This window comes from Gorilla gorilla, chromosome 19, assembly GCF_029281585.2.
Source record: "Gorilla gorilla gorilla isolate KB3781 chromosome 19, NHGRI_mGorGor1-v2.1_pri, whole genome shotgun sequence".
Classification (NCBI taxonomy): domain Eukaryota; kingdom Metazoa; phylum Chordata; class Mammalia; order Primates; family Hominidae; genus Gorilla; species Gorilla gorilla.
Window position 1 is genome coordinate 105,005,098 of NC_073243.2, and position 25,034 is coordinate 105,030,131.

Genomic DNA, 25,034 nt, shown 5'->3' on the forward strand with positions numbered 1-25,034 from the left:
CCTGGCCACAGGGAGCCCAGAGAATGCCCTAGCCCACTCTCTGGATGATGTGATCAGTGCTAAGGCTTACCTAGCTTAGTTGGACTCTTAGAGAAAAAAACCAGAGATTTCTACGTATCTTACTAAGTAGGCCTTATTTTATTCAGCATTCCCAATATTGTCCCACTTTTTCCCCTTTCAGGAGCTACTGTATAGTTGATAGATCAATTTAGAAATTGATTCACATGAATTTAAGTTGAAGTATTACCTTATACATTAAATTGAATCGTATGAAATCCCCACTATACAGGGCAAAAGCAGGCAAATAACTGCAATTTCACATGGTTCAACCAAATAACTGAACTCATCTCAACCCACAGGTAATTCTATCGTCCTCATAACACAGTACTATCCCAAGTCTGTAACATGCTGTGCTGACTTGGATAGTATAATAGAATAGCTAAGTTGAGAATTATAACAAGTCTTTTTTTCAAACAGCCAAAGCGTTGGGTCTCTCTGACTATTCTAGACATTAATTTATTAAATCTATGAGTTAAACACCAGCTTCACACAGGGTCTTCACAAGACTTGCTTTATTCTAAACAGTTTCAGGAGAATCTATATGTGCAAATACAAAAAATGGGCAAATAAGATGATTTTCTAGCAGTAATACAGATCATTTACTTAAACTCTGTCAACTGAACAAATAATTTTCAGCATGTTTATTAAAAATATAGATGGATTTTCTCTGAATCCCTTGGAATTTTAGCAGAAATATCAATGATACGCTCAAGGAAAATACGCATCTGGCTCAGAGGAACTAAAAGGAGACAGAATGGTTTTTAATACACACTCTTCCCCATCTCTGTCCCTCAGGGGTTTAAAAAGAAAGCAAATGATGTTAAATAAACCAAATGAACAGCCAGGAAGAAACCAGAGAAGGCCGTTGGGGATACATTTTACATTTTGCTGACAGCTTCCAAATTCCACTGGTGAAATAAGATGTAGTTGTTGGAAGGCAGCTTCCATGAGCTGTTCCTGGTATTATTTCAACAACTCAATCTTTGGCTCTTCCAACAAGTAGCTCATACCTGACATTCCTTGGTGAAATTTTAGGAAATATCTTCTTTTCAGTCACCTGTATGTTATTCCTATTTTGGATACCAAACATGTTTGGTTTAAAAACTCTCGCTTTGTTTTCAAACATTTACTTGTGTCCCTCACTTAAAAATGGGCAGAAAAAAAAAACCACTTTCATTAGAAAAGAATCCCACAACAAAGATTCTGGCATAACTCTGTAAGCATAGCATAGTTTATTCTTTTTATGGGTTTGAGGTGGATGAAAATATTTATGATAATGGAAATTTTTTAGAAGAAAAAATTTTGAACATGAACCCATAATAAGTAATTAAAAATTTCAAGAGTTATTGGGATTCCATTAACTTCTCCATCAAATGTTGAATTAACTTATGATAATAAATAGAATACAAAGTATTAAAATATTTCAGATATTTAATATATAGTAGTTTTATAGGTAAACATACAGAAGCAGTATCTGTGGTTCGATTATCCTGTGGTCAAAATTTTGTGGGTAAGTTTTAAATGCTATAAAAAGCTCTATGGGCATCTTTTGGACAGCACACATCCCTCTCTTTCCAAAGACTCCTTCATAAAGTTCAATTCATTTGCACAGAAATAGAGCCAAAATCATAGTTTGGGAGAAAATGTCACGTAAGGGGATTAGAAGAAATGTGAGCTTTTAAAAAACCTTCCAGAGGAAAATCAGAAATGGAATGTTGTTGTATCAGCTGCCCTTCTAAAGGTTACCATGTTACTCTTCAAAACCTCAAAAAGGCCAAAATGTATCAGTGCATTTATTGCCATTACCACTGTCAACAGCAAACAATGCGCTTGAATAAGAGCACATAATTAAATTGAATGATTTTCTCAGTGGAGTAATTTTCTCAATGGTGTATACATGCACATACACACGTATAAAAACTATACATATCAACATATTATTTATGTATACATATAAACATACTAACATTTTAAAACAGGATATTCTCCATTGAGGGTGTTAGAAGTAGACACGAATTTCCTCATTCTATAAAGTCTTATCTAAGATGCAAGATACATACCAAATTGGGGAAGCAGCTTCTCTTCCCTTAAAGAAGAATCCTATTTAACTATGCATATTCTGTATGTGAATATCCTATAACCCATACACAGTTCTTAAGATGCAGTGAGTTTAGGAAACAGCCACTCTCTGAAACAGTGATTGCAAGGAGCAATGTTGAAAGTGTGAGCCTAATTATCTGCAGAGCAACCTATTCTAAGATATTATTTCTATGTAGGAGTGAAATCTCTATCAGTAGCCCAAGGGAATATTCTCAGGAAACACAGCTGGCTTGTGATAGTGCCATCTTCTCTTACCATAAGCCAGTTCTCAATTGATGATGTCTCTGCCAACATCAAGAAGAGTGTCTAAGCTTGTGGCCTTCAAAATTCCTTTTATGTTTAAGTGTCCCCCTCTATGGACAGACAGATGCACTTTTCAAACGGGGTGGCCCATGTAAAAAGTGAGGCGCTCTGGTTGAAGTGTTCAAGTATGTGGGAGGTGGGGCTTGGGGAGCAGAGGGACAGTGACTCACCTAAGCCACCTCCATGCACTTGGTACTACTAAAACATCTTGAAATCCACTCCCTGAGCAATTTGCCCAAGGAGGCAGATGCCCATGGTTGGAGGTCTTAGAAGGATTTTTTTTTTTTTTTCAGACAGTTTCACTCTTCATGCCCAGGCTGGAGTGCAATGGTGTGATCTCGGCTCACTGCAACCTCCACCTCCCAGGTTCAAGCGATTCTCTTGCCTCAGCCACCCGAGTAGCTGGGATTACAGGTGACCGCCACAACACCCAGAAAATTTTTTGTATTTTTAGTAGAGACGAGTTTTCACTATGTTGGCCAGGATGGTCTCCAACTCCTAACCTCAGGTGATCCACCTGCCTCAGCCTCCCAAAGTGCTGGGATTACAGGCGTAAGCTATCGTGCCGGCCCAGAAGGGTTTGATACATCACAATGTGAGTTTGTCTTTAAGATTCTCTAACTACCCACTTGCCTCATTTTTCAACTCACCAAACATTGTCAGCTTTATTTTCTTTTTTTTTTTTGAGACAGAGTCTCGCTCTGTCACCCAGGCCAAGCTGGAGTGCAGTGGCAGGATCTCAGCTCACTGCAAGCTCCACCTCCCAGGTTCACGCCATTCTCTCGGCTCAGCCTCCGGAGTAGCTGGGACTACAGGCTGCTGCCACCATGCCCAGCTAATTTTTGTATTTTTAGTAGAGACGGGGTTTCACCGTGTTAGCCAGGATGGTCTCTATCTCCTGACCTCGTGATCCGCCAGCCTCAGCCTCCCAAAGTGCCGGGATTACAGGCGTGAGCACTGCGCCCGGCCATCAGCTTGATTTTCTTAGGGAGTCATATACTTGAGAGAGAATGTATGGAACTTTTGATAACAATGGTTTGGTCAATAAGTCCTTTTTCTCTTTTTTTTTTTTTTGATGAGTCTCACTCTCTCGCCTAGGCTGGAGTGCAGTGGCGTGATCTCAGTTCACTGCAACCACTGCCTCCCGGGTTCAAGCGATTCTTCTGCTGCAGCCTCTTGAGTAGCTGGGATTATAGATGTGTGCCACCACGCCTGGCTAATTTTTTATTTTCAGTAGAGATGGGTTTCACCATGTTGGCCAGGTTGGTCTCGAACTCCTGACCTCATGTGATCCAGATCTTCAAGTGAGGCGGATCCTGCCTCAAAGTATTGGAATTACAGACGTGAGCCACGGTGTTTGGCCTGGTCAATATTTCTAATGATAAGTTAACAAATGGGCATTTTGTTTGTCAGGTGGAATCTTTGGATACTGCGAAACAGATGTTTTATGCTGGACCAAACCTTATATGAATTTAAATAAAGTTTTTGAACTTGTAAAGCTGAAATCCAATCCCTAGACAAAAGGTAACAAACTTGGATTCCTACAGGAGCAGGCAGTTGAGTGAATGAATAGTGGGCAGGTTGGTACCTACTGCAAACTGAAATGAAAGGGAACCACTGTTTGCTTTGAGCCAGTGGTGACCCTCTGGGGATTTAAGACCTCTCTGTGGTCAGATCCTCTGATTTCCAAGAGGAGATAAATATCCAAGTTGTTACGTGAATACTCCTAATATTTAAATGTTAGTACAAACATTCTGTAATCATCAGTCGGGATAAAGAAAACCTACCTGGAAGCAGGACTTGGCCTGCTGATAAAAAGGAGGTGATTCTGCACTAGCCTTGTTCTAAAAGGAAGCAGTCCTGTTTGGATTTCAGGAAGCCTTCTTCGCTTACCAACATTGTGTCTCTAATCTAAAAATGACCAACAGGTATCATGTATTCAGAAGAAATTGTACAGTTCAGTTAGTTTCCCATCTTTAATCCTAGATAAGTTAGCAGTAGGTATCAAAATAAATAAATATGAACACAATTACAAATAATACTTTCTATACACATATATAATTTTATAATTATATATTCATACTTGCACAACTGGAGAGTCTTTTCATCCCAAGTAACCTAAATCATTCTCCCTGTTTTGTTATTTTGAGTTAGAAATGTTAAGACACAAAGATCTGCAGTGGCTTTTCCAACCATAAAGACTCTCCCATGTGTGCTGTCAGATATAATACTTCTAGACAATCTGCAAGGTCATCTTTCTCTGTTGTAACACATAAAAAGGGAGATGAATTCAACTCTTTTAATAAATGGGATGGATGTTTTCCAAAGAAGAGTTCACAGCGATGCCTTTGTAATGATCTCAGTATCTCATTGTGTCTCAATGCCCATAGAGCTTTTCACTGATCCTATCAATTAACCTCTCCATGGGTATGTGTTCTTGCTCATCTGTTTGATCTGAAATAATAGCGATGTCTTTACAAATTGTCTAGATCAATCATTGCCTCATCTGTGTTTTCTGCCTCATGTGATGCCCAAATATTGTCTTGTTTTACTTTACGTACAATAACAATATAAAGAAATAAAATCAGTCTTATTTGCCAAAAATCTCAAAATGAGGCAGAGTGGGGGGGTTCTTACTTAACTTTTGATTCAGTGATGAATCTTAGAGGGATTGCCTCATTTCACCTTTCCAATGATGAAAGTTAGCTCATGAGGTGGTGTTTATAAGCCAGGGTGGATATGTTGGGAGACAGAAGTCAAACTCAAGAGCTTTCACTTCAGTCTCCTGGTCTACATAGGGTGCAGAGTGGAGGTGGGGATGAGAAAGGATGGTCCATAACCTCTCTGCCTCAATTTCTTTCTGTTATAGTTGAGCAAACAATCTACAGATTATATTTTAGACTGTATTTCTCTCTTCATTACCTCCTTATCAATACCTTCTTTTGTTCTTAAGCAGCCAATATGGTGAGGCTCTTTCAACCCTTGTCATAATCTGAAGTATCTGGAAAAAAATTTATGTGGAAATATTAGTAATATAGTGGAATAATTATCACCAAACTTGAAGAGTGTGAAATGGAGAATTATATAATTTAGTAAAATTACTGCCTAACAGTTATATCTCTGCCACTATGGTTCTTAGATGAAGTAGAAAGGGAGAGAACAAGAGAGAGTGAGAGAGTGAAAGTATCGTCTTAGAAGTAGCTTTTATCTTGTTGAAAATCAGATCATGGGCCAGGCAGGGTGGCTCATGCCTATAATCCTAGTGGGAGGATAGCTTGAGCTCAAGAGTTCAAGACCAGTGTAGGCAACACGGTGGAATCTAATCTCTACAAAAAGTAAAAATCAAAAAATTAGCTGGGCATGGTGACATAGCCAGGTGTAGTGACATATGCCTTGATACTTGGGAGGCTGAGGTAGGAGGATTATTTGAGCCCAAGAGTTAGAGACTGCAGTGAGCCATGATTAGGCCACTGTACTCCAGCCTTGGGGACAGAGTGGGACTCTCTGTCTCAAAAAGAAATCAGACCATGAAGATAACGACTTTCTTAAAAATCCACAGCAAAAAGACAAATAATAAGACTCTTGACCAAATTTTATCAAGTCAGTAAAGCAGCATTTCTGCTAAACTGTGTGCTAACTGACAAGTACAATGGCAGTTAAAGACCCAACATGAAGGAGGGCTGGTAGGATGGCCAAATAGAAACAGCTCTGGTCTGCAGCTCCTAGCAAGACCAACACAGAAGGCGGATGTTTTCTGCATTTCCAACTGAGGTATCCGGTTCATCTCATTGGGACTGGTTAGACAGATGGCCAACAGAAGCAGGGTGGGGCATCAGCTCACCAGCGACACGCAAGGGGCCAGGGAACTCCCTCCCCTAGCCAAGGGAAGCCATGAGGGACTGTGCCATGAAGGATGGTGCTATTTGCCCAGATACTATGGTTTTCCCATGGTCTTCACAACCTGCAGACCAGGAGATTCCCTCAGGTGCATACACCACCATGGCCCTGGGTTTCAAGCATAAAACTGGGCAGCCATTTGGGCAGACACTGAGCTAGTTGCAGGATTTTTTTTTCATACCCCAATAGTGCCTGGAATGCCAGCAAGACAGAACCATTCACTCCCCTGGAAAGGGAGCTGAAGCTAGGGAGACAAGTGGTCTTGCTCAGCAGATCCCACAGCCATGGAGCCCAGCAAGCTAAGATCCACTGGCTTGAAATTCTTGCTGCCAGCACAGCAGTCTGAAGTTGACCTGGGATGCTCAAGCTTGGTGGGGGGAGGGGTGTCTGCCATTACTGAGGCTTGAGTAGGCAGTTTTCCCCTCACGGTGTAAACAAAGCCACCAGGAAGTTCGAACTGAGCAAAACCCACCGTAGCCTGGCAAAGCCACTATAGCCAAACTCCCTCTCTAGATTCCTCCTCTCAGGCCAGGGCATCTCTGAAACAAAGGCAGCAGCCCCAGTCAGAGGCTTATAGGTAAAACTCCCATCTCCCTGGGACAGAGGACCTGGGGGAAGGGGCAGCTGTGAGCACAGCTTCAGCAAACATAAATGTTCCTCCCTGATGGCTCTGAAGAGAGCAGCAGATCTCTCAGCACAGCACTTGAGCTCTGCTAAGGGACAGACTGCCTCAAGTGGGTCCCTGACCCCCGTGCCTTCTGACTTGGAGGCACCTCCCAGCAGGGGTCGACAGGCACCTCATACAGGACAGCTCTGGCTGGCATCTGGCGGGTGCCTCTCTGGGATGAAGCTTCCCAAGGAAGAAGCAGGGAGCAATCTTTGCTGTTCTGCAGCCTCTGCTGGTGATACCCAGGCAAACAGGGTCTGGAGTGGACCTCCAGCAAACGTGCAGCAGAGGGGCCTGTTAGAAGGAAAACTAACAAACAGAAACCAATAACATCAACATGAACAACAAGGACACCAATGCAAAAACCCCATCCGAAGGTTACCGACATCAAAGATCGAAGGTAGATAAATTCACAAAGATGAGGAAAAACCAGCGCAAAAATGCAGAAAATTCCAAAAAGCAGAATGCCTCTTCTCCTCCAAAGGATCACAAATCCTCACCAGCAAGGGAAAAAACTGGATGGAGAACGAGTTTGATGAGTTGACAGAAGTAGGCTTCAGAAGGTGGGTAATAACAAGCTCCTCTGAGATAAAGGAGCATGTTCTAACCCAATGCAAGGAAGCTAAGAACCTTGATAAAAGGTTGCAGTAACTGCTAACTAGAATAACCAGTTTAGAGAAAAACATAAATGACCTGATAGAGCTGAAAAACACAGCACGAGAACTTTGTGAAGCGTACACAAGTATCAATAGCTGAATCAATCAAGTGGAAGAAAGGATATCAGAGATTGAAGATCAACTTAATGAAATAAAGCATGAAGACAAGATTAGAGAAAAAAATGCAAAGGAATGAACAAAGCCTCCAAAAAATATGGGACTATGTGAAAAGACCAAATCTACATTTGATCGGTGTACCTGAAAGTGACAGGAAGAACGTAACTAAGTTGGAAAACACACTTTAGGATATTATCCAGGAGAACTTCCCCAACCTAGCAAGACAGGCCAACATTCAAATTCAGGAAATACAGAGAACACCACAAAGATACTCCTTGAGAAGAGCAACCCCAAGACACATAATCAACAGGTTCACCAAGGTCAAAATGCAGGAAAAAATGTTAAGGGCACCCAGAGAGAAAGGTTACCCACAAAGGGAAGCCCATCAGACTAAGAGCAGATCTCTCTGCAGAAACCCTACAAGCCAGAAGAGAGTGGGAGCCCATATTCAACATTCTTAAAGAAAAGAATCTTCAACCCAGAATTTCCTATGCAGCCAAACTAAGCTTCATAAGTGAGAGAAATAAAATCCTTTACAGACAAGCAAATGTTGAGGGATTTTGTCACCACCAGGCCTGCCTTGCAAGAGCTCCTGAAGGAAGCACTAAATGTGGAAAGCAAAAACTGGTACCAGCCACTGCAAAAACATACCAAAGTGTAAAGACCATAGATGCTATGAAGAAACTGCATCAACTAATGTGCAAAATAACCAGCTAGCATCATAATAACAGGATCAAATTCACACATTAAAATATTAGCCTTAAATGTAAATGGGCGAAATGCCCCAGTTAAAAGACACACAGTGGTAAATTGGATAAAGAGTCAAGACTTATCAGTGTGCTGTATTCAGGAGACCTATCTCATGTGCAAAGACACACATAGGCTCAAAATAAAGGGATGAAGGAATATTTACCAAGCAATGGAAAGCAAAGAAAAGCAGGGGCTACAAGCCTAGTTCTGATAAAACAGACTTTAAACCAACAAGGATGAAAAAAGACAAAGAAGGGCATTACATAATAGTAAAGGGATCAACGCAACAAGAAGAGTTAACTATCCTAAATATATATGCCCCCAATACTGGAGCACCCAGATTAATAAAGCAAATTCTTAGAGACCTAAAAAGAGATGTGGACTCCCTCGCGATAATAGTAGGAGACTTTCACACCCCACTGTCAATAGTGGACAGATCAATGAGACAGAAAATTAACAAGGATATTCAGAACTTGAACTCAGCTCTGGACCAAGTGGACCTAATAGACATCTACAGAACTCTCCACCCCAAATTTACAGAATATACATTCTTCTCAGCACCACATCATACTTATTCTAAAATTGACCATATAATTGGAAGTAAAACACTCCTCAGCAAATGCAAAAGAACAGAAATCATAACAAACAGTCTCTCAGAACAAAGTGCAAGCAAATTAGAACTCAAGATTAAGAAACTCACTCAAAACCACACAACTACATGTAAACTGAACAAACTGCTCCTGAATGACTACTGGGTAAGTAACGAAATGAATGCAGAAATAAATAAGTTCTTTGAAACCAATGAGAACAAAGACACAACATACCAGAATCACTGGAACACAGATAAAACAGTGTTTACAGGGAAATTTATAGCACTAAATGCCCACAAGAGAAAGCGGGAAAGATCTAAAGTCGACACCCTAACATTACAATTAAAAGAACTAGAGAAGCAAGAGCAAACAAATTCAAAAGCTAGCAGAAAACACAAAATAAGAGCAGAATTGAAGGAGATAGAGACACAAAAAACCCTTCAAAAAAATCAATGAATCCAGGAGCTAGTTTTTTTTAAAAGATCAACAAAATAGACCACTAGCCAGACTAATAAAGAAGAAAAGAGAGAAGAATCAAATAGACACAATAAAAAATGATAAAGGGGATATCACCACTGATCCCACAGAAATACAAACTACCATCAGAGAATACTATAAACACCTGTATGCAAACAAACTAGAAAATCTAGGCTGAGCACAATGATTCATGCCTGTAATCCCAGCATTTTGGGAGGCTGAGGCAGGTGGGTCACAAGGTCAGGAGTTCGAGACCAGCCTGACCATCAGGGTGAAATCCCGTCTCTACTAAAAATACAAAAATTAGCTGGGCATGGTGGAACATGCCTGTAATCCCAGCTTCAGGAGGCTGAGGCAGGAGAATCGCTTGAACCTGGGAGGCAGAGGTTGTAGTGAGCTAAGATCAGATGGGAAGGACCTCTTCAGGGAGAACTACAAACCACTGCTCAAGGAAATAAGAGAGGACACAAACAAATGGAAAAACATTCCATGCTCATGAATAGGAAGAATCAATATCATGAAAATGGCCATACTGCCCAAAGAAATTTATAGATTCAATGCTGTTCCCATCAAGCTACCATTGACTTTCTTCACAGAATTAGAAAAAACTACATTAAATTTCATATGGAACTAAAAAGAGCTTGTATTGCCAAGATAATCCTAAGCAAAAAGAACAAAGCTGGAGGCATCGTGGTACCTGACTTCAAACTATACTACAAGGCTACAGTAACCAAAACAGCATGGTACTGGTACCAAAACAGATATATAGACCAATGGGACAGAACAGAGGCCTCAAAAATAACGCCACACAGCTACAACCATCTGATATTTGACAAACCTGACAAAAACAAGAAATGGGGAAAGAATTCCCTATTTAATAAATGGTGCTGGGAAAACTGGCTAGCCATATGTAGAAAGCTGAAACTGGATCCCTTCCTTACACCTTATACAAAAATTAATTCAGGATGGATTAAAGACTTAAATATAAGACCTAAAACCATAAACACCCTAGAAGAAAAACTAGGCAATACCATTCAAGACATAGGCATGGGCAAAGACTTCATGACTAAAACACCAAAAGCAATTGCAACCAAAGTTAAAATTGACAAATGGGATCTAATTAAACTGCACAGCAAACAAACTATCATCAGAGTGAACAGGCAACCTACAGAATGGGAGAAAATTTTTGTAATCTATCTATCTAACAAAGGGCTAATATCCAGAATAAACAAGGAACTTAAACAAATTTACAAGAAAAAAAATAAACAACCCCATCAAAAAGTGAGCAAAGGGTATAAACAGACACTTTTCAAAAGAAGACATCTATGTGGCCAACAAACATATGAAAAAAAAAAAGCTCATCATCACTGCTCATTAGAGAAATGCAAATCAAACCCACAATGAGATACTATCTCACGCCAGTTAGAATGAGCCTGCTTATATGCCCAGTACATTGCTACTTGAACCAACATTTGAGAAAGCCATCACACAAAGGCTATCTATAACCCAAGGAACTCATACAGAGCCTTGGTCCCTGGAAAACACCCAGAATCAAAGCCAAATGACCTACACAACATACATAACAGTCACATTCTCAAGGAGGAAAGATAAAAATTTTTAAAGTCCAATTTGAACAAAAGTAAATTCAAAAATAAAAAAAGTCAGCTTCTGCAGATAAGAAGGAACCAGTGTAAGAACACCATGAATATGAAAAAAAGCCAGTGTTTCAACACTTCCAAAAGATCACACTAGTTCTTCAACAATGGATCCAAACCAAAATGAAAATTCTGAAATGACAGATAAATAATTAAAATATGAATTTTAAGTAAGTTCAATGAGGTCCCAGAGAAATTTGAAAACCAACACAAAGAATTCAGTAAAACAATTAAAGATACGAATGAAAAAATGTATGTAAGAGATACTTTTTAAAAGATCAAGCAGAATTTCTGAAAATAAAAAATTCACTGAAGAATTACAAAATACAGTTGAAAGCTTAACAATAAACTAAACCATTCTGAAGAAAGAATTTCAGAACTTGATGACAATTCTTTCAAATTAACCCAGTCAAACAAAAATGAGGAAAAAAATTTAAAAAACAATAAAAGTCTTTGAGTAATATGCAATTATTTAAAGCAACCAAACCTTTGAGTTTCTGAGGGAGAAGAAGAAAAAGTAAAGAGCTTGGAAAATCTTTTTAAGGGACAAATTCAGGAAAAATTCCCTAGTCTTGCTAGAGATTTAGACAGTGAGATAAAAGAACTGCAGAAAACATGTAGAAGACTCTTAGCCATAAACACCTCACCAAGGCAAACAGTCACTAGACTATTTAAAGTCAACATGAAGGAAAAATAAATCCTACATCAGCAAGAAAAAAGTGTCTAATCATGTGTAAAAGAAATCCCATCAGACTAACAATCAACTTCTTAGTAAAAACCTTATAAGCCAGAAGAGATTGAAGTTTTATCTTCAGTCTTCTGAGAGAAAAAAAAACTGCCAGCCAAGCATTTTATATCTTGCTAAACTAAGTATCATAAATGAAGGGGAAATAAAATCTTTCCCAGACAAGCAAATGCTAAGGAAATTAATCACCACTAAATTTTACCTACAAGGAATGTTCAAAGGAGTTCTAAACATGGAAACAGGGCAATACTCATCATCATAAAAGCACATGAAAGTATGAAACTGATCTTACAAAGCAATCACACAATTGAGACCACAGAGCAGCCAAGGAACAATTAACATTACGACAGGAATAAAACCTCATATATCAATATGTAAATAATGAATGTAAATGGACTAAATGGTCCATTTAAAATATATGGACTGGTGGAATTGATTTAGAAAACAGGATCCAACCATACGCTGCCTGCAAGAAACCCACCTAAAGGGTAAAGACATTAACAGACTCAAAGTAAAAGGGTGGAAAAAGAAATTTCATGCAAATTGAAGCTAAAAGTGAGCAGGGGTACCTACGCTTTATCAGATAAAACAGTCTTTGAATCAACAACAGTGGGAAAATACAAAGAAGATAATTATATAATGATAAAGAAATCAATTCCATGAGAAGACATAACAATCCTAAATATAAATGCACCCAACACTAAAGCACCCAGATTCATATAACAAATACTACTAGACCTAAAAAAAGAGATAGACAGCAATACAATAATAGGGAAAAACTTCGACATCCCACTGGCAGCACTAGACAAATCATTGAGACAAAACATCGACAAAGAAAATCCAGATTTAAATTGTACTCTCGACCAAATGGACCTAACAAATTTTTACAGAACATTCTACACAACAACCACAGAATATACATTCTTTTCATCTGCACATGGAACTTTCTCCAAAACAGACCATACACTAGACCACAAGGTAAGTCTAAATACATTTTTTTAAAATGAAAATTATATCAGATATCTTCCTGGACCACACTAAAATAAAACTAAAAATCAATACCAAAAGGAACTCTCAAAACTATAGCAATAAATGAAAATTAAACAACCTGTTCCTGAATGATGATTGGGTCAATGATGAAATTAAGACAGAAAGTAAAAAGTGTTTTTAAATGAATAAAAATAGAGACCAAATATACCAAAATCTCTGAGATACAGCAAAAGCAGTGCTAAAAGAAGTTTATAGCACTAAATGCTTACATTAAAAAGATAGAAAGCTGACAAGTTAACAATCTAATGTTGCACCTAAAGAAACTAGAAAAACAAGAGCAAATCAAACCCAAAGCTAGCAGGAGCAAAGAAATAACAAGGATCAGGGCAGAACTAAATGATATTAATACAAAAGAAAAGGATCAAGAAAATGAAAAGTTATTTCTTTGAAAAGATAAACAAAATTAATAGGCTACTAGCTAGATTAGCCAAGAAAAAACAAAAAGATTCAAATAAGCACCATCAGCAATGATAAAAATGACATTATAGCCGATGCCACAGAAATACAAAAGATCATCATCAGAAAATACTATGAGCATATCTACACACACAAACTAGAAAACCTAAAGGAAATGCATAAATTCTTAGCAACATACAACTTCCCAAGATTAAACAAGAAAGAAACACAAATCCTTAACTGACCAATAATGAGTAGTGAAAATAAATCAGTAATAAAAGATCTCCCAAGAACAATAAAAAGAGCAGAGGACCAAACGGATTCACAGCCAAATTTTACTAGATGTACAAAGAACTGGTACCAATCCTACCGAAAGTATTCCCAAAAAAATCAAGGAGAAGGGAATCCTCCCTAATTCATTCTGTGAAGCCAGCATCACCTTGATACCAAAGCTAGACAAGGACACAACAACAACAACCAAAACCTACAGGCCAACATCCCTGATAAATACAGCTGCAAAAATCCTAAAAAAAAAAAAAAAAATACTAGCAAACCAAATCCAACAGCACGTCAAAAAGATACACCATGATTGAGTGGTATTTATTCTAGGAATGCAAAGATGGTTCAACATATGGAAATCAATAAATATGATTCAGCAAATAATTAAAATTTAAAACCATATGATCCTCTTAATAGATGCAGAAAAGTATTCAATAAAATTCATTATCCCTTCATGATAAAACCCTCAACAAACTAGACATCAAAGGAAAATAAAGTAATAAAACATATACATGACAAATCCACAGCCAATATCATATTAAATGGGGAAAAGTTGGAAGCATTCCCCCAAGAACTGGAGCAAGATAAGAATGCTAGCTTTCACCACTCCTATTCAACATAGTACTAGAAGTTTTAGCTAGAACAGTCTAGCGAGTGAAAGAAATAAGAGTCACTGTTTGCTCCATGATACAATCTTATACCTAGAAAACTCCAAAGACTCCTCCAACAGACTCCTAAGTTTTATAAATGACTTCAGTAAAGTTTCAGGATACAAAATCAATGGTATTTTTATACATCAATAAAGATCATGCTCAGAACCAAAACAAAAGCTCATCCCATTTACAATAGCTACAAAACAATAAAATCACTAGAAATACATTTAACCAAGTAGGTGAAAGATCTCTATGAGAAGAACTACAAAACACTGATGAAAGTAATAGTGGATGACACAAACAAATGGAAAATCATTCCATGCTCATGGATTGAAAGAATCAATATCATTAAAATGACCATATTATCCAAAGCCATCCACAGATTCAATGCAATTTCTATCAAATTACTAATGTCATTTTTCACAGAATTAGAAGAAATAATTCTAAAATTTATATGGAATCATAAAAGAGCCTGAATAGCCAAAGCAATCCTAAGCAAAAAGAACAATACGGAAGGCATTATATTACCTGACTATAAATTATACTACAAGGCTACAGTAATCAAAACAGCATGACACTGTGCATAAAAATAGACACATAAATTGGTGGAACAGAATAGCAAACCCAGAAATAAAGCCACATACCCTCAACCAACTGATATTCAACTAAGTTGAAGGATACCTTGTGCAAAGCACACCCTATTTAATAAACAGTATTGGGAAAATTGGATAACCATGTGCAGAAGAATGAAACTGGATCCCTATCTCTAACTATATACAAAAATTAACTCAAGATGGATTAAATACTTAAATGTAATACCCGAAACTATAAAAATTCCAGAAGAAAACCTAGGAAAAATTCTTCTGGACATTGGCATAGGCAGGTAATTTATGACTAAGACCTCAAAAGCAAGTGCAACAAATATAAAAATAGGCAAACAAGACTTAGTTAAAATAAAGCTTCTGCAAAGCAAAAGAAATAATCAACAGAGTAAACAGACAACCTACAGAACTGGAGAAATTATTTACAAACTATTCATCCAACAAAGCCCTAATATCCAGAATGTACAAGGAACTCAAACTACTCAACAAGAAAAAAACAAATAACCCTATTAAAAAGCAGGCAAAAGACATGAAAAGACATTTTTCAAAAGAAGACATTCAAGCAGCTAACAAACATAAGAAAAAATGTTCAACCTCACTAATCATCAGAGAAATGCAAATTAAAACTACAATGAGATTTCTCCTTCCACCAGTCAGAATGACTATTATTATAAAGTCTAAAGACAACAGATGTTGGGGAGTGTGCAGAGAAAAGGGAACAATTGTACACCATTGGTGGGAATGTATATTAGTACAATCTTTATGGAAAAGAGTATATCACAGCCCTATTCACAATTGCAAAATCTTGGAATCAACCTAAGTGTCCATCAACAGAGATTTGGTAAAGAAAATATATATATAAATTTTGTCTGAATTATTAAAAATCTTGTCTGAATTCATATTCCATTTTTTATATATATATATATATATGGAATAGTATTCAGCCATAAAATAACAAAATCATGGTTTCTGCAGCATCATGGACGGAACTAGAGGCCATTATTTTAAGTAAAATCACTCAGAAATGAGAAGTCAAATCCCACGTTTTCTTCTGTAAGTGGGAACTAAACAATAGGTACACATGGACATACAGAGTAAAATAATAGAAACTGGAGCTCTGAAGTTGGGAAGGTAGGAGAGAGGTGAGGGTTGAAAACTACCTATTGAGTATGGTGTTCATTATTTGGGCAATGGGTACAACTAAAAGCCCAGACTTTGCCACTACACAGTATATCCATATAACAAAACTGCACTTGTATCCCCTAAATGTATAACAACAAAACAATAAAATGGGGAAAATGATACTATACAAACAAGAGGGCTTCAAAAAGTTAATAGAAAATGTGCACTATAAAAAATCTATGCATGTATTTCAAAATTTTTTGCACCAAAATAAACTCATACTAACTTGTTATTACCTCACTGAATAGGATCTAGTTTGAGGCATTAGGAAGCATAAGGTACCAGTTTGAAAAGGTTCCCTATCAAAGCAACATAAATTCTGCTAAAACTGGAGCAAAAACAAACACCAAATTTATGGTGAAGCTGGGGTTGAAGAATGGTAAAATCATTGACACTTTACAAAAAGCTTATGGAGGCAAGAGTCCTAAAGAAATCAGCAGTTTATAAATAGATAGCTTGTTTTAAGAAGACAAAAGATGATGCTGAAAATGAGGCCCACAGAATCAGACCATTCACATCAATTTGCAAGGAAACAATTTAACTTTTTATGCCTTAATTGAAGAGCACCAATGATTAACAGCAGAAACAATAGCCAACATTATAGACATCTCAATTGGCTCAGTTTACACAATTCTGGTTAAAAAATTAAAGTTAAACCAACTTTCTACTCAATGGGTGCCAGAACCATTGTGCCCAGGTCAACTGCAGACAAGAGCAGATCTTTCAATGGAAATTTTAAACAAGTGGTATCAAGATGCTGAAGCTTTTCTTTGAAGAATTGTAAGAAGAGATGAGACAAGGCTTTACTCATATAATCCTGAAGATGAAGCAAAATCAAAGCAATGGCTACCAAGAAGTGGAAGTGGTCCAGTCAAAGCTAAAGCAGACCAGTCAAGAGCAAACATCATGGCAACAGTTTCTTGTGATGCTCAAGGCGTTTTGCTTGTTGGCTTTCTGAAGGGCCAAAGAATGATAGCATCTGCTTATTATGAGAGTGTTTTGAAAAAGCCAAAATGTTAGCAGAAAAACGCCTGGGAAAGCTTCACCATAAAGTTCTTCTCTATGACAACAATGCTCTTGCTCAGTCTTCTCATCAACAAGGGTAATTTAGCAATAGTTTTTCTGGGAAGTCATTAGGAACCTACCTTACAGTTTTGATTTTGCTCCTTCTGACCCTCAGTTCTTTAGGGATGAACTAAATAGCTGGTATTATTGCTTACAAAAGTGTCTTGAGTCTGAGACCGGGCTGAGCAACACAGTGAGACCCCCGTTTCTCTAAAAATAAAAAAATTAGCTGGGTGTGCCTAACCACACCTTCAGTCTCAGCTCCTTGGGAGGCTGAGGTAGGCGGATTGATTGAACCCAGGAGGTTGAGGCTGCAGTGAGCTATGACTGCACCACTGCACTCCAGCCTGGGCAGCAGAGTGAGACCCTGTCTCAAAAAATAATAATCATAATTGTCTTTACCTTGATGGAGCTTATGTTGAATAATAAAGTTTATATTTTTTATTTTTATCTTTTAATTATATTTTCCATTAACTTTTTAAAATCCCCTCATTTAAGAGGGTTCTTTTGAGAATTAAATGAATTAATTAATGTAAATGCTTATAAGAATGCCAGGCATTTATTAAACACTGTATCAACCTCAGCTATTATTATTAAGATCATATATACTTGTAAGACAGGTGATTAACTTGTTAAAAGTAACTTGTGGAAGTTCCAGATTGCTGATAAATTAGCACTGGGAATTATCGTATTTTATATACATGCCTTGCTATTGTTCAGATCTGGGAGAAAGCACAAAATTCGTGTAAGAACAACTTTCTAATAACTTATTATGATAGAATCTTCTTGGAATAATCCAGTGGCTGACTAGTCATCTGACCAACTGATAAATGCAATTTGTAATCAATAACAAGCATCCTCCAGTTGATGTAATTTACAATGTTATTTGTTAGCTGGATGAGTTTGGAAAAGTTACCTAACCTCTCTGAACATCTGTAAAATTAAGATGTGGTATGTGGCATCACAGATGGACACTTATATGAAAACTGTAGAGTCTGGATGTGGTCGTTCACACCTGTAGTCCCAGCCACCCAGGAAGCTGAGGAAAAAAGATTGCTCAAGTCCAGGAGTATGAGTCCAGCCCTGGCAACATAGTAAGACCTCGTATAGTCCATGTAAGCCACTTACCAGCTTCTAGTGGATGGATTCATCACCAGATAGTCCTGATTTGAACTCTCAGTTCTGAAGAAGTCAGGGATCCCTGTTGTATAACTGCCCCAGAGATGGTGAACTGTTACGGGAACTCTTCACATCATAAGTGTCTTCACTGGAGCCAACCCGTCTTCCTCCTTTCCCTTGGGAAATTATTGCTGCTATATTACTCAGAGTCCAGCCAGGGAAATGGAAACCACTCTAAATATGTACAACAACAAAAAAGAGGATTTAATTCAGGAGAATGGTAACTTGATAATGAAAGAAGTTGAGAGGCCAACAGGACATTGTGGGGAGACCCAGCTATTGGCAAACACATGAAGTCACTCCCACTGCTAGGCTTGGCTGACCTAGGGAGGAGGCAACACTGTGAGTCCAGAGACAGGAGTGGGGCCACCAAGGCCTCTCTGGTGGGATCTGGTGCTGCAGTCAAGGCTGAGACCACACCTGTTCTCTTCTTTCCACCCTTTTATCTCCTGCCATTGGCTGAACTAGGTCAGGAGCCATCTAAGCTGCCGCCAAGGCAGAGACTGAGGATGTGGAGGAGAACAGGCAATGGGATGGGACTGGGGGGAAACGGATAAGGGCTGGAGGATTGCCTGCTTACACTGTTAAATCAGTACAAACCCCTGTTCACCACAAAAGCCATAATCTGGAAACAGAAAGCTTCATTCAGTAGGTAGAGGTGTACAGGATAGATTTTATGTAGGAAAAAAATGTTATATATGGCAGCAAAGGCCTGATGGGATTTTATGCCTGATCTTTCAGCTCAGATTTGGATTTTTCAAATGTTTAGGGTAAATATAACCTTAAAGAACTACAAAAATGTTCTTTTCTGGCTTCTAAAATGGTGTCAACAAAATATACAATTAGTCTTTATTTTATAGAGGTGGCTAGCTTCCTCTAGATAAAAGTGTATAGAAATGATTTTCTGGTGGTTTACAGTGCTTTTACAGTGGTTTCTAGAAATGTATTTTCAAGCACTTTAGTTTATTCCATAAAATATATAGGTTGGTCTAGATGTGTGCAAAGTCAACTCTTTCAAAAAGTTAGTTCCCCCGTGCCTTGCAAATTCTTGTAATCTACTATTGCTTTGTAATGATTCATCCCTTTGGTAATTCAATATTTATTCTTTAGCTTTGTTTGGTATACAAATATGAATAAGAAATCTGCTGCCATAAAAACGTGTAGTTTATTTAGCAAGGAATGTAGGACAAAGAACAAGAAAATTATGACGTGAAAGTATAGTAAGGTAAAAAAACAAGAAAATCCTAACATTTTCGACAATGTGGAACAACCAAGAGGACACAGGTTGAGTGAAATAAGCCAGGAATAGAAAGACAAACACCACATGATCCTCATATATGGAATCTTTTTTTTTTTTTTTTTTTTTTTGAGACGGAGTCTCGCTCTGTCGCCCAGGCTGGAGTGCAGTGGCGCGATCTCGGCTCACTGCAAGCTCCGCCTCCCGGGTTCACGCCATTCTCCTGCCTCAGCCTCCCGCGTTGCTGGGACTACAGGCACCCGCCACCACGCCCGGCTAATTTTTTGTATTTTTTAGTAGAGACGGGGTTTCACTGTGCTAGCCAGGATGGTCTCGATCTCCTGACCTCGTGATCCGCCCGCCTCGGCCTCCCAAAGTGCTGGGACTACAGGCGTGAGCCACCGCGCCCGGCCTGGAATCTTAAAAAAACAAATTCACAGAAACAGAAAGTAGAATGGTAGTTACCAGAAGCTGGGGGTGGGGAGAGACTGGGGAGAGGTTGGTCAAAGGATACAGAATTTCAGTTAGACACGGCCAACAAGTTACATGATCTCTCTAAGCCTTTCAGCATGATTCGTGGTGATAATTAGAGAATATTAAGCATCTATTGTAGGCCCCAACCTCCATTGTAAATACTTAAACAATGGAATACTTAAAAGATTCTGTAGAGATGGGAATTTTTATGTGTTTGTTGTGTATGGGAGAAATGAAGACCAAGAAAGATTTGGTTTCTCTAAACATATTATAAAATACTAACTGGTCCTTGATGCATAATCAACCAAAAATATTCAAGTGTGGCCACAGAGATTTCTTGGTAACTCCTTCCTAGTGCTGGATAGGGTGTAGGGCTATGAAGAAGGACACTGCACATCTCTCTGCATGAAATGGGAGAATCTCTCATGGGGTCAGAACAGGAAAGCTTCCTTCTGGGGAACTAGGTCCTTTGCACCCGGTGGACCTGACAAATTGACACCACCATTTAATGGAATAGGCTGGACTCTGCAGGCTACAATCCTGGAAACAAATAATTTTTGCAAATAGGCTTAGCCAGTTCTCCCTGTGCTGTGTATGAAAGATACCTTGGATGGATTCCAAAGATTTTGGGTTCCTTTCGGGTATTAGAACTGTCTCATTATCAGATACCATAACATTAATAAAATCTAAAAAAACCCCTGTTTTTCGTTCACTTTTCTCTACACCAAAGAGAGGAAAATGTTTAGTCTTTTCTAGAATTTACCTTGCTGCTTCTCTTTTTTTTCATTGGATCCACCTTCAGGATATAGGGTCTGGGATAAGAGAAAGAAGAAATAGAAAAACATTAATACAAGATATTTTATTCAGCTGGTGCTTTTTAAAAATTATCTTGGCTACCAAAGGCTGTCAGGAGAGACATACCAAGGGTTCCCACCTCCTTGGGTGCTTGTGTGACTCTTTGTAGACACCCTGCTAGGAATCACAAACCTATGCAGTCTCATGAGCCAAGTGACGTCACCTCAGCAGGCCTCTCTCAATGCTCTCTCAGCACCTCCCCGCTGAGGTCCCACCACACAGACCCCTTGCACAGGCTCTTTCAAGGCTCCTTGGCTGCCCACCTTCCCAAGGCATAGCAGAAAAGGTAGCTTTCGCTGCAGCCCTCTTACCTGGAACCTCCATTGTAACAGCTCCACAGCCAGCTTCCCACCTTCAGTTTCTGGAGGCAAAGGGTAGATCCCAGTGTCTACACCCCCCAAACTTGGAGTGGGGGCACCAGTTCAGCTACTGTGCTACATTTGAATAGCACCGTTTGAACAGGGTGGACTTGGAATAACCCATGGCTCAGCAGGCATCCAGCCAGGATGAGATGCTATCCTTCCTTTTTGCAAGCCCCTCTCCTCCTCCCTCCTACCCCCATGTCCATCTTTTGGCTTGGGAAGGCTGGGAAGACACGAACATTGGAAGATGAAAGAAACAATGTCAACTTTCTACCTCTTTAAATGAATTTCTTCCACTGAAGCCTTGGTTTTCTCTTAGGTGGTTATTGGGGATGGTGTTCATGAGAACCAAGTTGGCCATCGCTGGGTAATTTGGTAGGAAAGTATCCAGTGCTTCCCTTTAGAATGTGGGCTAACTTATTACCCCACTAGTCTCAGCTTCAAGACATTAGACAAAATTCAGGACAGCAAAAAGCTCTCAGTCTATGTTTGATTGCATTAGAAATGTACAAATTTTTCACTGTGGAAGCAAGAAAGCACAAAAATTCTGCAGCTCCCTGGGAGTAATGGTTTCACGCCTGGCGGGCTTTGACTGCTGAAGGCCTCGCCATTTTCTCTTTGCCTTATTTTTCCTGCAGCTCAATGTCATCATTTATTTGTCTTTAATCTGTTGTTTCATGATCCTATGTTGAAATAAGGTAGGATTTAAATAAGTCCATAAATGTGACCACTAAATTTCAATCATCGGTTTTATAAAGCATAAATGAAGAATACAGCTATTATTATCTCCACTTTACAGGTGAGGACCTGGGGTAAAGTTAGTTTAAGTGAGTTGCTCGAGGTCACCAAGCCAGTGACTGGCATTCCAGATACAAACACTTTCGAGCTCTGGAGTCTGTGCCCCCAACTCTGTAATATAAATACAACTTAAAAGGAAAAATAAATGAGACACGGCCTTGATTATGTGCCTGACTCCACTGGGGCAGGTCTTGCTATGGAATGTTGTCCTTGTAGCATATTTGTTAAAACTTAGGTGGCCATACACCATGGAATACTATGCAGCCATAAAAAATGATGAGTTCATGTCCTTTGTAGGGACATGGATGAAATTGGAAATCATCATTCTCAGTAAACTATCGCAAGAACAAAAAACCAAACACCGCATATTCTCACTCATAGGTGGGAATTGAACAATGAGATCACATGGACACAGGAAGGGGAATATCACACTCTGGGGACTGTTGTGGGGTGGGGGAGGGATAGCATTGGGAGATATACCTAATGCTAGATGACAAGTTAGTGGGTGCAGCGCACCAGCATGGCACATGTATACATATGTAACTAACCTGCACAATGTGCACATGTACCCTAAAACTTAAAGTATAATTAAAAAATAAATTAAAAAATAATAAAATAAAAATGTAAATTTGAAAAAAAAAGCATGAATTTAGCTTGAATCCTATTCCCTCTGTTGAGAACCCTTCCAGAGACTTAACTGAATACATAAAGTCTCCCTGGAAATCCATGGCCCTTTTATCCCTCCTGAGAGAGGTCAGGAGCTCCATGGCACAGCTTATCAAGTCAAATGCTCCAAGTCGCAGAACTTATGTGGGCTAGCTTCCTGGGCAGGCGGTTGGGATGGGGTGTGGCAAACTGGGACCAAAATTCTTTGTATTGTCGCAGGCTCAGTAATGAAGAAAGCTTGTTTTTCCACTTTCAGTATGGCTACTTTCATGTGAAATCTGTCTGCTTCCACATATATTTGGGAGAAGTTGAAAAATGGGGTATAATAAAATGTGCTTGGCATCTCCTAATTATTACAGCAAGAAGGTAAGAATAGCTTCTACCTGATCCAGATCTCCTTCCCACTTTCATTCTATTGAACGAATATCTACTTTATAGAAAAAAAAAAAGAACATTAAAAACCAGCTCCCGGCTATCTGCAATATGACCTGGGTTGTTCAACTAATTTTTTAAAAAAATACACACGTGTCAGTTTTCTGGGGAAGTGGACAGAACATTTTTGTAGGACTCAGGAATCTAGATTTTAGTACAGTTTCTTCCACTGACAGATGATACCTTTAACTTAATTGCTATGAGACTGGAATTCTCAAATGTAAAATAGGAGAGAAGGACCAGGTCCAAGATTTTTAACTTTCTTTAACATCTATTTGAAAAATTTCAATCTTACAGAACAGTTGCAACTATAGTACAACTATATAAGCTCCAGGGTCCCATTTGCCTAGATTCATAGACTATTTATATTGTCACATTTGCTTCTTTCTCCTTATATAATAACAACAATAATAATGGGAGTATATAATTATTAATATTTGACAAACTACGTGAGAGTAAGTTAGAGATCTTTTGCCTTTTAGGCCAAATACACATACTTCTGTGTACATGAACAAGAGCAACCACTTCCAGAACCATAATGCAATTATCAAATTCAGAAAAATTTACATCAACATCATGGTGAGTGTAAATTAACCATAAGCCTAGCTGTAAAATTCCTCTCTTTGTACTCCTTCTCTTTATTTCTCAGACCGGCCGATACTCAGGGAAAACAGAAAGAACCTTCGTTGAAATATTGGGAGCTTTAATTCACAATCCATATTCAAATTCCACCAAATGTCTTAATAATGTACGTTGCAGCAGTTTTCCCCAGTCCTGAGTGGAGCCCAGGATCTCACTTTGGTATGAGTCGTCTTGCCTCCTTGATCTCCTTTAGTCTGAAGCACTTTCTCCTAATTCTTGGTCTTCCATGACATTGACCTTTTCGAAGAGTGCAGAGCAGAGATTTTATAAAACAGTCCTCAGTTTGAGTCAGTCTGAGGTTTCTTCATACTCAGGTGGCACTGAGCATTTTGGGTGAGAAGACAGTGGGAGCGAAGATGTCTTTCTTGTACATCTCTTCAGGAGGCTGAAAGGCCAGTTTGTCTTATTGGTGACATTCACTTTGCTGACTTGGTTAGAGGGGTGTCTACTGTGTTTCTTCACTGCAGAGTTAACATTTTTCCCTTTATATAAGTAGTAATTGATCCATGTGAAGACACCATAAGGCTGGGTACATATTCTTTCCTCATGAAACGTGCATCAATGACTTAAGCTTTCTTTGATGAATCATGCAGGTAGCAATCAGTCTCGTGATGGATGTATAGATTTTTTTCATCCTTTCTTCTACATTTAAATATTGGTCTTCTGCTATAGGAAGAAGTTTCTCCTGTCCCATTTAGTGACTTATTGACCTGTCTATTTATTTTTTATCATTATGGACTTATGGTTCAAATTTTGATACAGACATGTTTTTAATTAATTACATAATGGACTGGCTCCCTAGTGAAGAAAAACACACACAGACACTAGCCAAAGTGCATATTTTTCTGGTGCTAATGGATCTTTGAAGTTTATTCACGGCCCAAACCCTCAGGTACCTTGAACTTTGTATAGTGACATTTCTGCCTCTACAATGCAATGATACTTCTGTCCCTGTTGAAATGACTTGAAAGGAAGCAGATAGTTGGCTTCAATTATAAAAGTTTCTTAGAATTACGGTTTCCAGCTTCATCCATGTCCCTACAAAGGACATGAACTCATCATTTTTTATGGCTGCATAGTATTCCATAGTGTATATGTGCCACATTTTCTTAATCCAGTCTATCATTGTTGGACATTTGGGTTAA

General features: G+C 38.6%; 1 long non-coding RNA gene across 1 annotated transcript in view; it reads right to left on the reverse strand.

Moving 5' to 3' along the window:
• The window catches only part of LOC134757627 (uncharacterized), a 316,386-nt gene that overhangs the window by 21,554 nt on the left and 269,798 nt on the right, over positions 1–25,034 (reverse strand). The window contains exons 3-4 of the long non-coding RNA XR_010131842.1: positions 20,898–20,946; positions 18,373–18,597 (exon numbers count right to left, since the gene is read on the reverse strand). This is a non-coding gene — a long non-coding RNA (uncharacterized lncRNA). The remainder of the gene's footprint in view (positions 1–18,372; positions 18,598–20,897; positions 20,947–25,034) is intronic.